The 13329-nt window shown below is 40.0% G+C and overlaps 1 protein-coding gene across 6 annotated transcripts in view; it reads right to left on the bottom strand.

Moving 5' to 3' along the window:
• The window catches only part of lrrcc1 (leucine rich repeat and coiled-coil centrosomal protein 1), a 131319-nt gene that overhangs the window by 60468 nt on the left and 57522 nt on the right, over positions 1–13329 (bottom strand). The window lies entirely within an intron of this gene.

Here is a 13329-nt window from a genome sequence, read left to right as displayed (position 1 = left end):
GATTCAGTAGCCCGATGGTTGAAAGGTTAAATAATTGTTCCTGAACCTGGAGGCGAGAGACCCGAGGCTCTTGTACCTCTTTCTTGATAGCAGTCGCAAGAGGGAGCATGGCCTGGATGGTGGGGGCTCCTGATGATGGATGCTGCTCTCTTGTGGCAGCACTCCTTGTACATGTACTCAATGGTGGGGAGGGCTTTTCCTGTGTGAGACTGAGCTGTACCCACCACTTTCCATTCTTGGGTATTGATGTTTCCATACCAGGGCGTGATACAACCTGTTAGGATACTCTCCACTGTGCAACTATTGAAATTTGTCAACGTTTTAGATGACAAGCCGAATCTGCACAAACTTCTAAGAAAGCAGAGGTGCTATTGTGCCTCCTTTGTGATAGCACTTACATGATGGTCCCAGGACAGATCCTCAGGTATTATAATACTTATAATAATACCTGAGGATCTATATATTATATATTATAATACCGATCTTCTCCACCTTTGATCCCCTAATGAGTATTCTTCCTCCTGGTTTTGATGACATTGAGTAAAAGGTTCTTGTTTTGTCACCACACAACCAGATTTTAAATCTCAGTCCTACATGATGATTTGCTACCACCTTTGATTCAGCAACAACAGTGATATTGTCAGGCAAACACGAGGAAATCTGCAGATGCTGGAAATTCAAGCAACACACACAGCATTGTACTTAGCCACCAAGTTATAGATATAAAGGAAGTAGAGCAAGGGACTAAGCACATATCTTTGTGGTGCACCTGTGCTGATGATGAGTGTGGAGGAGATGTTATTGCCAATCTGTACTGACTGGGGTCTGCAAAGGAAACTAAGGATCCAGTTGCATGGGGAGGTATCGTGCCTTAGGTCTTGGAGCTTAGTGATTAGTCTCAAAGGGATGATAATCTTGAATGCTGAGCTGTAGTCAATGAAGAGTGTCCTAATATTTGCATTTTCATTGTCCAGACGTTCCAGAGCTGAGTGCAGAACCAGTAAAATGGCATGTACTGTTGACCTGTTGCGACAGTTGACAAACTGGAGTAGATCCAAATCACTCCACAGGCAGGAGGTGATCAGCTTCATGGCCAACCTCTCAAAGCACTTCATCTAAGTGGATGCAAGTGCTACTGGACGATACTCATTGAGACAGGCTACCTCTTTCTTCTTGGGCACTGGTTTGATTGAAGCCTGTTTGAAGCAGGCAAGTACCTCAGACTGCCAAAGCGAGAGGTTGAAGATGTCCTTGATACTAGCACTCAAGTCCTTTTCTAATAAGTCAACACACCGTGCAATTTCCTAATTGCTTGCAGTTTGTGCACGTAAACTTTCATTGATTTATATACAAGGATATCAAGATCCCTCTGAAAACCTGTCAGCCTCAACAGTTTAAAAACAGTCATGCTTTCTATCCAAGGATGACCTCATATTTTTTTCCCCATATTACATTCTATCAGCCACACATCCAATTATTTGGACTGTAGGTCTCCTTGAACTTCCTCTGTTTCATCCTCTCAACTCATAATACATCTAGCTTTGTATCACTAGCAAGTCTGGTACAGCAGATAAAATGTGGCTGCTGTCAACAATACTTTAAAAATTGCTTCTGCATGCATGTAGGATGAGTGGACAGAGAGCCAACAACGGAAGGGAGTATCAGTTGGAGGATCACTGGCAGGGAGAATAGGGACCACAAGGTTGTGCTGGAGGGACTCACTCAGGAATCTTTTAAGTCTCAGTGAAATCAGCCTAACATCTGTTGTGAAAGCCTGCTTCCAGATAAATGACTGGTCTAGCCAACAAAATCCACAAATGTAACTGAATCTTGCAGGAAAAGCATCCAACTACATTTCACATCCAGTGGCACTAATATTTCTAGGAACCTCCGTGTAAAGGCACATCATTAATCGATATCCTGAGCAAATTGGTGCAGAAAGCACTGCAAGAAGCTTTGTGATTGAATTCCACTATGTACTGACAAAACTGATGATCTATTGTTCAGCATTTCTAGCTCATTATTTTTTAAACAAGGCAATAAAGAGAGTGGTCAAAAATATTTCACAGCACTGGAGAAAAACCCAAAGTCTTTGCAGCATCCTGGTCAGTTTTTAATCTCTCGAGCAAATCCAATTAAACTCAGATGTCAATACCTTATTGTTCTTTCAATGAAGATTAATACGTGTGCATCAGGTGTTGCAATAATTAACTTCCTACAGCACAGAAGGTCTACACTTGCCAGTTCCCATCAGTCCCACTTGCCTTCTCATTTTCAGCTCCCATGGTGAAAAGAACATGCAAACTCCACACAGGCAGCATCTGATAAAAACCAAACCCATGTAGCTATGAGTAGCAGCAGTAGCTCTAACTGCCTCAAATGACCTACATTTAATTGGATAAGGTGTTTGGGACTTTTCCATAACCTCAAAAATACTGTTTAAAAGCATACATTTCCTTCTCTCCAGGCTGCCAGTCAGCACCTTCACCCACACATCAACCTTCATCCCTTCTGTTGGATTTCTGAAAAGTCAATGAACTGCTTTGTTAATCCTTTCTGTTTGTACTACTTTGCAATTTATAATAATTTTGGCTTTGCACTAAACTGCTGTAACAAATTTCATATAATCCAAGTAAGTGATAATAAATCTGATTTTGATTCTCCACGGAATACTGGAGGAACCTGAAGCTGAAATGCAAGCCATGTCTTTCATGTTGGATCTATCCGAGCTACACAAGACATGCAAAATAGTATGGCTGAAGAGAACCTTCGATTGAAGCAGATCACAGCTGCCCAAGCATAAGGTGGATGTTATTGGCCACATCTGTTCCAAGGCAATAAATGAAATAGTTTATTCTTTGAACAACAGCTTGACAAATATATTAAATACAGTGGACCGACTCAGGTTAAAAAAAATCACTTAGTAAAACAATACCTTGGTTAAGCAATTCTGTCCGCAAGCTTAAGAGATCATGCAGAATAGCTGCAAGAAAATGGGGGAGAAAATGGACTAGAAGTCCTCCATAAAATTTTCACGGAAAATCTAGCTTTCTTTAATACTACGATAGCTCTGCAAGAAGAGCCTATTTTTCCAATATTACATAGAATAGTAACTGAAAAATATTGTTCTCAACTATAAACCAGCTGTTGAACCCTGCCCCAACCTTGTCCACAGTCAAGCGTCTGCCACAAAATGTGAGGAATTTGCAATATTTTTTATTCAACAAGACTACTTCTATTAGGGAGAGTATAGCTACAGATACTGGTAATGTCTGCAGCCAGTCTCGTGAAAAGATCTCACACCCATGTTAAAATTCACAAGTACAGTATTTCCAATTCAGAATTCTGCAAGATTGCAACGAAGAGTAAACTGTCTACTTGTCTCAACCCTGTCCCTACCATACTTCCAAGGACTCATTTAATAGTGTTTTCAATTCTGTTAGAAAAATTATTAACACATTCTTTGAAACTGGAATTTTTCCCAGATGCCTTCAAAATTGTAGCTGTCAGACACTTACTTTAAAACCCAAACCTTGACAGAGGTATCACCTAATTTTATGCCTATATCAAATCTTCCCTTCCTGGGTAAGAATCTTACTCAGGAAGGGAAGTCATTTTCAACCAACTTAACAACTTTCTGAATGACACCAATGTTCTAGAAAAGTTTCAGTTACATTTTAAAGCAAACCACAGTACAGAGATGGCCCTTACCAAAGTTGACAGCTACCTTAGGCTCAACACTGATGCCAGCAGGGTCTCAGTTCTAACTCTCGTAGATTTAAGTGCTGACAATAGACCTCACGTTTGGGTGTTATCCTCGAGCAAGATTTGAATTTTAATTCCCACATAAAAAAGTGACCAGAGCAGTATTTCTACACTTAAGAAACCCATAATTTCTTGAAAGTCGTATCACAGGTAGATAGGAACATAAAGAGAGCTTTTGGCACATTGGCCTTCATTAATTAAAGTACAGGAGTTGGGATCTTATGTTGAAGTTTTATAAGACGTTGATAAAGCCTAATTTGGATTATTGTGTGCAGTTCTGATCTCCTACCTACTGGAAAGATATCAATAAGATTGAAAGAGAGCAGACACAATTTATAAAGATATTGTCAAGTCTTGAGGACCTGAGTTGTAGGTCAGGATTTTATTCCCTAGAGCATAGGAAAATGAGGGGCGATTTGATAGGGGTATACAAAATTATGATGGGTATAGACAGGGTAAAAGTAAGGAGGTTTTTTCCACTGAGATTGGGTGAGACTTGAACTAGAGGTCATGAGTTAATGGCAATAGGTGAAATGTTTAAGGGGAATATGAGGGGGAACTACTTCCCTCAGAGGGTGGTGAAAGTGTGGAAAGTGCTCTATAAATGTAATTAAGAAGTTTTACATAACCAGCTGCTCAATCATAGATCCCCAAGCACAATCAACAAATGTGAACAACTGAGACAGTCATTGCTGCCCAAGGTAACTGAAGGTGAGCAGGAAATCAGAAGTGGGCTCTCTCACTGCCCAAGCTCAATTATCACATACATTTGGTCATCCTAAGCTGTTTCTCAAACAACGTGTGCAGTTTTGGTCTCCTAATTGCAGGAAGCATATTAATAAGGTTGAAAGAGTGCAGAGAAGGTTTACAAGGATGTTGCCAGGACTTGAGAAACTGAGTTACAGAGAAAGGTTGAATGGGTTAGAACTTTATTCCCTGGAGCGTAGAAGAATGAGGAGAGACTTGATAGGGGTATATAAAATTATGATGGGTATAGATAGTGAATGCAAGCAGGCTTTATCCACTGAGGCTAGGGGAGAAAAAAACCAGAGGACATGGGTTAAGGGTGAAGGGGGAAAAGTTTAAAGGGAACATTTGGGGGGGGCTTCTTCACACAAGAGAGTGGTGGGAGTGTGGAATGAGCTGCCAGATGAAGTGGTAAATGCGGGGTCACTTTTAACATTTAAGAAAAACTTGGACAAGTACATGGATGAGAGGTGTATGGAGGGATATGGGCCATGTGCAGGTCAGTGGGACTAGGCAGAAAAATGGTTTGGCACAGCCAAGAAGAGCCAAAAGGCCTGTTTCTGTGCTTTAATGTTCTATGGTTCAATCACATGCTGATTTTTTTAATATTTGAAATTGCTTTTAAATGGGGAAATTGTAATGCTGATGGATTTTTGAGAATTGAACAATACCATTGAAGACATTTTCAGTTAAAGTGGGGCATTTTCAGTTTAGGGAAAAAATAAATTGCATAAAAAGTTGTACCACTGAGAACTTTATAAATGACTCACATTTAGTTCCTAACCAACTTCATAGTTACATCTGTGAAGAGGAAAAAACAGAATACATTTCCAACATCCACAGATCTTTTACTGAAATTGCATCGTGTTGTTACAACTGGAGCACTGCCATCCAGAATGGCTTCATTTGCTACAATTGAACCAGTTTATTTTTTGTTGCTGCATCCTATTGACTAAAGGGTTTTTGAGTGGTTTGCTACTGAGAAGTTTATGCACCTATACTCTCATTGTTCCTTTCGAAATGTGTTATGTTTCACTATTTTATTAAAAGAGATTTGTTTATTGCAATCAGGCCTGCAGTTTTTGGTGCTTGTAAAGAAAGCAAACCAGCATTACTTGTTTGAAACTTTCTAAAGTAGTTCATTCAAATAGGAGATGATGGTGGGATGCTTCTGAAAATGAATTGGAGGCCAGTGATCCCAGTAACCAAACCAACAGTGATTTTCTATCACTCCATTCCAAATGGTCACCTCATTTTGGCCCAGGTACTGTATGAAAGAATCCCAACTCACTGTATCACTAAATATCAGATTGGTACTTGTTACAAAAATGTTCTATTTGTTAAAATACCTCATTTTAATTTGCACTAAAATGTGTTACTCATATATGCAAACTCACCTACCACACAATCACTCATTTACAAGTCCAATCAATGTTCTCCTTTGGTGAGAGATGAGAGCCCATGGTATTACAGGAAAGATACTAACATGGATTGAAAGTTGACTGACTGGCAGGAAGCAAAGAGTGGGAAGAAAGGAGGCCTTTTCTGGTTGGCTGCCAGTAACTAAATGGTGAACCATAGAGGTTGGTGTTGGTATCAGTTCTTTTCACACTATATGTCAACAATATGGATTTCCAAATTTGCAGATGATAGGTGGAGTGGCAAGGTGTTGAGAAAGCAGGGAGTCTGTGAAAGGACTTAAACAGATTAAGAGAATGGGCATAGAAGTGGCAGATGGAACTTAGTGTAAGGAGGTGTACAGTCATGCATTTTGAAAGAAGGAATAAGGACTATTTTCAAAACGGGGAGAAAATTCAGAAATCAAAGGTGCAAAAGGACTTGGAAGTCCTTATACAGGAGTCCCTAAAGGTTAACTTCCACGTTGAGTCATTGGTAAGAAAGACAAATGCAATGCGAGCATACATTTCAAGAGGACAAGAATATAAAATAAGGATGCAATGATTAAGTTTTATGAGGAATTGGTCAGACCACACTGGAGTATAGAAAACAGTTTTGAGTCCCTTATCTAAGAAATGATATGCTGGTATTGGTCAGAGTTCACAGAGATTTATGAGAATGATTCTGTGTTGATAGAGTTAACGGCTAAGAAGTGTTTGATGAGTTTGTACTCTCTGGAATTTAGAAGAATGAAAGGGGGAATCTCGTTGAAACTTATTGAATATTGAAAGGGCTAGACAATGTGGAGGAGGAAAGGACGTTGCTATTAGTGGGAGAGTCTAGGACCAGATTGCATGACTTGAGAATTAAATACGTCCCTTTAGAACAACAATGAGGAGGAATTTCTTTAGCCAGAGGTTGATGAATTCAGCCATGATGGAATGTTGCAGATATGATGGGTTAAATACATAATTCTGCTCCTATGTCTTATGGTCTCTGACTTATCTCAAGTCTGATTAAAGGCCATGACTTGAAACAGTAACTCTTCCCTCTCTGCTGGCCTGACTGGTTGCATCTTGGTTTGGTATGGCTATTCAAAAGCGCAGCAACAGAAGAAGCTGCAAACAGTAGTAGACTCAGCTCAATACTTCATGGGCTTATCTCTGCCCACTATCACTTGCATCAATAGTAGGAATGCTACAATAATGTAATAGCTGTTATCAAAAATCCTCTCCATACTGTGTACGCCATCTTCTCACATCTACTGTTAGACAGAAGCCTGAAATTTCACAGCACCAGATTCAAAAACAGATACTTCCCTTCAACCATTTGGTTTCCCAACCAGCCAGCACAACCCTTATCACTACCTCAGCATAGCAAGACAAATGACCATTTTATACTACAGTGGATTTTATCTATTTTAGAACTAAATAGGTTTTAATTTATATTGTGAATAAAGCTGTTGAAAAAGATTCTTAGAGATAGGATCTATGGGCATTTAGAGAATCATGGTCTGATCAGGGACAGTCAGCATGACTTTGTGATGGGCAGATCATGTCTAACAAGCCTGATAGAGTTCTTTGAGGTGGTGACCAGGCATGTAGATGAGGGTAGTGCAGTGGATGTGATCTACATGGATTTTAGTAAGGCTTTTAACAAGGTTCCACACAGTAGGCTTATTCAGAAAGTCAGAAGGCATGGGATCCAGGGAAGTTTGGCCAGGTGTATTCAGAATTGGCTTTCCTGCAGAAAGCAGAGGGTCGTGGTTGAGGGAGTACATTCAGATTGGAGGGTTGTGACTAGTGGTGTCCCACAAGGATTGGTTCTGGGACCTCTACTTTTCGCGATTTTTATTAACCGCCTGGACGTGGGGGTAGAAGGGTGGGTTGGCAAGTTTGAAGACGACACAAAGGTTGGTGATGTTGTGGATAGTTTAGAGGATTGTCGAAGATTGCAGAGAGACATTGATAGGATGCAGGAGTGGGCTGAGAAGTGGCAGATGGAGTTCAACCCAGAGAAGTGTGAGGGGGTATACTTTGGAAGGACAAACTCCAAGGCAGAGTACAAAGTAAATGGCAGGATACTTGGTAGTGTGGAGAAGCAGAGGGATCTGGGGGTACATGTCCACAGATCCCAGAAAATTGCCTCAAAGGTAGATAGGGTAGTTAAGAAAGCTTATGGGGTGTTAGCTTTCATAAGTCAAGGAATAGAGTTTAAGAGTCACGAGGTAATGATGCAGCTCTATAAAATCCTGGTTAGGCCACACTTGGAGTACTGTGTCCAGTTCTGGTCGCCTCACTATTGGAAGCATGTAGAAACATTGGAAAGGGTACAGAGGAGATTTACCAGGATGCAGCCTGGTTTAGAGAGTATGGATTATGATCAGAGATTAAGGGAGCTAGGGCTTTACTCTTTGGAGAGGAGGAGGATTGAGAGGAGACATGATAGAGGTATAGTGGACAGCCAGCACCTCTTCCCCAGGGCACCACTGCTCAATACAAGAGGACATGGCTTTAAGGTAAGGGGTGGGAAGTTCAAGGGAGATATTAGAGGAAGGTTTTTTACTCAGAGAGTGGTTGGTGCGTGGAACACACTGCCTGAGTCAGTGGTGGAGGCAGATACACTAGTGAAATTTAAGAGACTACTAGACAGGTATATGGAGGAATTTAAGGTGTGGGGGGGGGGGTTATATGGGAGGCAGGGTTTAAGGGTCGGCACAACATTGTGGGCTGAAGGGCCTGTATTGTGCTGTACTACTCTATGCTCTAATATTGTTCTAATATTGTGTATCTGATGCTGTATCCCAAGACACTTGGCAACATGTCACATTGGCTGAAACAATAAAAACTCATAGTTTCCAAGGTAGAATGGCAATCTACCTCCAAATATGATTCAGTGGCTGACAGTTAAATGATTGGGATGCTGTAGAATAGGATTTCACTTTGTTTTGTCCTATTTCTGATATATAGGAATAAGGACTTGAATGTCAAAGCAACAATGAAAATAACTAATATTACAAAAATTGCACATGTGCTCCAACATAAGAAAGTAAGTTTTAATGTGAACTAAGATAATAGCAGACTGGCTGGGGGGGGGGGGGGGGGCAGAAAAGCGGAACTGTTACTGGAACACAAAATATAAGAGCACTGAGTCACACAAGAAACACATTGTGACCCACATCTAATATATGACAACAGAGAGGGTTTGAAGAAGTGAAGATAGGGTCAAATTAGTTCCTGAGGATTGGAGGGTGGCTAATGTAACCCCACTTTTTAAAAAAGGAGGGAGAGAGAAACCGGGGAATTATAGACCGGTTAGCCTGACATCAGTGGTGGGGGAAATGCTAGAGTCGGTTATCGATGGACTTCCGGTAAGATGGCGACTGCTTAGCGGCTTCGAACTTTTGCTCCGTCATTCTTTCTATCTTTGCACTACATGTCTCCATTCTTAAACCTTAGTTAGGTATTTTATTGGGTTTCTTTCACTTGCCTGCGAACACATCTATCTTATAATGTCTAACAAATGTGCTAAAACTGGGAAAAAAGAAATTGCTACGACTTTGCCGGTTGACATTCTCGCTGCGTTGGAACAGCATCGACAAGATATTTTAAAGGAATTTAGAACTTATTTCAACCAGCTGGATGCCAAATTGGATCGGATCAACGCTAGAGTGGACGAACACGCTGAACATTTATCTCGCATCGACTCAACTTCTGAAGATTTAAAGCACCGTGTTCTTTATCTCGAGACTCTATGCTCCAGCCTAGAGGAGAAGAATTGTAAACTTTTTTCCAAAATAGTGGATCTTGAAAACCGTAGCAGACATTGTAATCTACGAATTCTTGGTTTGCCAGAGGCCACCGAACAGGGCTTTCCCGTGGAATTTTTTTCCGATTTTCTCTGTGAGATTTTTGGGAAAGAATTTCTTCCGATTCCACCTGAGCTTGAAAGGGCACACAGGATCTACGTTCCCCATGAAAAACCGTTTGATTATGGAGGCACGCCGCAGAGGTACTTTTGCGTTTCAAAATACAGTCATTCATTTTGTGGAGGATTTTGCCCCCCAGGTTCTGAAGATGCGTGCTGAGTTTAAAGGTGTAATGAAAGTGCTTTTTGATCGTGGTTTCAGACCCTCCTTTCGTAATCCAGCCGACCTGCGAATTACGCTTACTACTGGAGAATATAAGTGGTTTAAATCAGTGAAGGATGCTGAGGCATTTGTTGGAAGTCTTCCGGCCAGCCCGTCTCATTAGGAACCCGGTCTGACCTGGATAAGTACTTCTCGTAGTAAAGCTATTTTTTTCCGGACTCAGACTTTTCTTGAATAATTCAGACATTATTTATTGAAATTCTAAGGGCTGTAGACAATCTCTCCCTGGACTTGGTGCGTTTTTTCTAAATAGATAATCCGAGTTTAATGTTCCCCTGCGGACGTTTAGATTGTACGTGTGTAATCCATTTTATTCTTGTATAACTTTATCTATAGAGATCTACAAGCGACTTTAACTTGTTTTGGAGGTTTGGAGTTTTTATTGAAGGCCTCCCTGTTGGTTGATTCATAGTTTAAGTTTTGCTCCCTTTTTTTTCTGTAAATGGTTGATAAGTACTCTCTTCGAATCTACAATTTCCCCCTTTTCTCCCTCCTTTTTTTTCTTTTAATCTTCTATAATTTTTCACGGGTAGGTTAGTTTTGGTTTTCTTTTGATTTTCTTTGTATTAAGTCTTATACTTCTGTTGAAGTTGTTCCTATTTGTAATTATGTTTTCTAGTGCATAAACTAGCTACCATTTGCTATAGTATTTATACGGAACTGTTGTTAACGACACAGAACTGGAAGTCATACTTGGGTTAATTTTTTTGGTAGAGCTAGCTGCTTTTTTTGGTAGCCGTCTAGTTTTGGGTTGTGAGGGTGGGGTGGGTTGTGAGGGTGGGGTGGGTTGTGAGGGTGGGGCGGGTTGTGAGGGTGGGGCGGGTTGTGAGGGTGGGGCGGGTTGTGAGGGTGGGGCGGGTTCTCCAGTTCCAACACTACTCACTGTTTCCTTTGCTTTCCTGTGTTACTCAGGACATGTTTCTGTTTTGATTCTACGAATCTATGTTTACATTTTTGCTCCCAGACTGTTATTGTACTGCTTGACTTTTTATATGCCTGCTGCCTTCTACGCACTAACAATTGATAATGGTTAATACACTTAAATTTGTGAGCTGGAATGTAAAGGGATTGAATCACCCATATTAAACATCTCAAAGCTGACATTGCTTTTCTTCAAGAAACTCATATTCGTTGTTTTGATAACTCCTGGCTTTTGTCAAAGTGGGCGGGTCAGCATTTTCATTCATCCTTTGCCGCCAAAGCTAGGGGGGGGGGTCTCCATCCTTACTAATTCAAATATTCCTTTTGAACTCCATAATAAGATATCTGATACAAATGGCCGCTTTATTATTGTTTCTGGTAAACTATATAATACTAAAGTTGTATTAGCAAACCTGTATGCCCCCAATTTTGATTATGTTAATTTTTTTGAACGTTTTTTCTCCTCACTACCAGACTTAAACTCATACTCTCTTATACTGGGTGGTGATTTCAATTGTTGGTTAGATCCTAATTTGGATCAATCGTCCTCTGTTACTAGACCACCTACTAAATCGGCCTTAGCTATTCAATCGTTTCTCTCTAATTATGGTATCTCTGATATATGGCGTTTCCTTCATCCTACTGAGATAGATTATTCTTTTTTTTCACATATTCACCATACCTTTACTAGAATTGACTACTTCTTACTCGATAATCAACTCATTCCATTTGTCTATTCTTGTGATTATCAGAGTATACTGATTTCTGACCATGCCCCAATTACTCTGTCTTTAAATTTTCCTGGTCTCCCTCAGAGGAATAAACACTGGCGGTTTGATTCAACTTTATTATCGGATGATGATTTTCTAAAATTTATAAAGGATCAGATAACCTTCTATTTTAACACCAATACATCACCTGAAGTGTCATCCCAGATTGTCTGGGATGCCATGAAAGTAAATTTGAGGGGCCAAATAATCTCCTATACAGCAAATCTTAATAGAAAGTCCTGTGCAGATCGATTAGACTTCATTAATCAGATTAAAGATTTGGATCAACTGTATGCTCAAACTAAGAACCCTGAACTATACAAGAAGCGTGTAGAACTTCAAGCTAAATTTAACCTCCTGTCTACTCAACCTGTCGAACGCCAACTTCTTGAAAGTAAGAGTCACTTTTATATCCATGGCGACAAATCTGGTAAATTTCTAGCCAATCAGTTGAGGCGTTCCAAAGCCAAACAACATATTACAAAGATCCGGAAGGAGAATGGTGACCTTACATCGGATAACCTAGAAATCAATGACGCATTTAAAAATTTCTACTCTCAACTTTATTCCTCTGAATCTTTGAATGACAATATCTCTGTTGACCATTTTTAAAATAATCTGAATATTCCTTCGCTTTCATCTGATTTTAAAGCCAAACTTAATGCGCCTATATCATCAGAAGAAATATCTTTTGCAATTTCTGCATTGTCTTCAGGGAAATCTCCTGGACCTGATGGGTTCCCCGTAGAATTTTATAAATCATTCTCTTCACTTCTCTCTCCTCAGTTACTCTCAGTATTATCTGACTCGTTTAGGTGTGGCCAATTGCCACCCTCCTTTAATGAGGCATCTATTATTCTTTTATTAAAATAGGTTAAAGACCCAACAGAGTGTTCCTCGTATAGGCCGATTTCTTTGCTTAATGTTGATGTTAAAATCTTGGCCAAAGTCTTGGCTTATAGATTAGAAACTGTTATTCCCTCTATTATTTCCGATGATCAAACTGGTTTTATTAAAAACCGTCTCCTTTTTTTAACATGCGACGCTTATTTAACATTTTATATTCACCTCCAACTGGGATTCCTGAATGTGTTATTTTCCTCGATGCGGAGAAAGCATTTGATCGTATAGAGTGGAACTACCTTTTTGCAGTTTTAGAAAAATTTGACTTCGGTCAAAGTTTTATCTCTTGGATCAAATTGCTGTATTTGTGTCCTACGGCCTCCGTTTTAACTAATTTTCAGAAATCCCAGTTATTTAACCTCAAACGTGGCACCCGACAGGGATGCCCTTTATGTCCCTTTCTCTTTGATTTGGCTATAGAACCCTTGGCGATAGCATTTCGAAATTGTCCTGAACTAACCGGGATTTGGAGAGGGGGTGTTGAGCATAAAGTTTCTCTTTATGCCGATGACTTATTACTTTTTCTTTCAAATCCGTCTACATCCTTGCCTCCAATGTTTTCACTTCTTGACCAGTTTAGCCAGCTCTCTGGATATAAACTTAATTTACATAAGAGCGAACTTTTCCCAATTAATAAAGAAGCACAAGAATTAACATTTCGTGATCTCCCTTTTA

The sequence above is a fragment of the Hemitrygon akajei genome, chromosome 1, assembly GCF_048418815.1.
Source record: "Hemitrygon akajei chromosome 1, sHemAka1.3, whole genome shotgun sequence".
NCBI classification, from domain to species: domain Eukaryota; kingdom Metazoa; phylum Chordata; class Chondrichthyes; order Myliobatiformes; family Dasyatidae; genus Hemitrygon; species Hemitrygon akajei.
The sequence above is the reverse complement of the archived record's forward strand: the minus strand, read 5'-3'. Positions and strand labels throughout refer to the sequence as shown.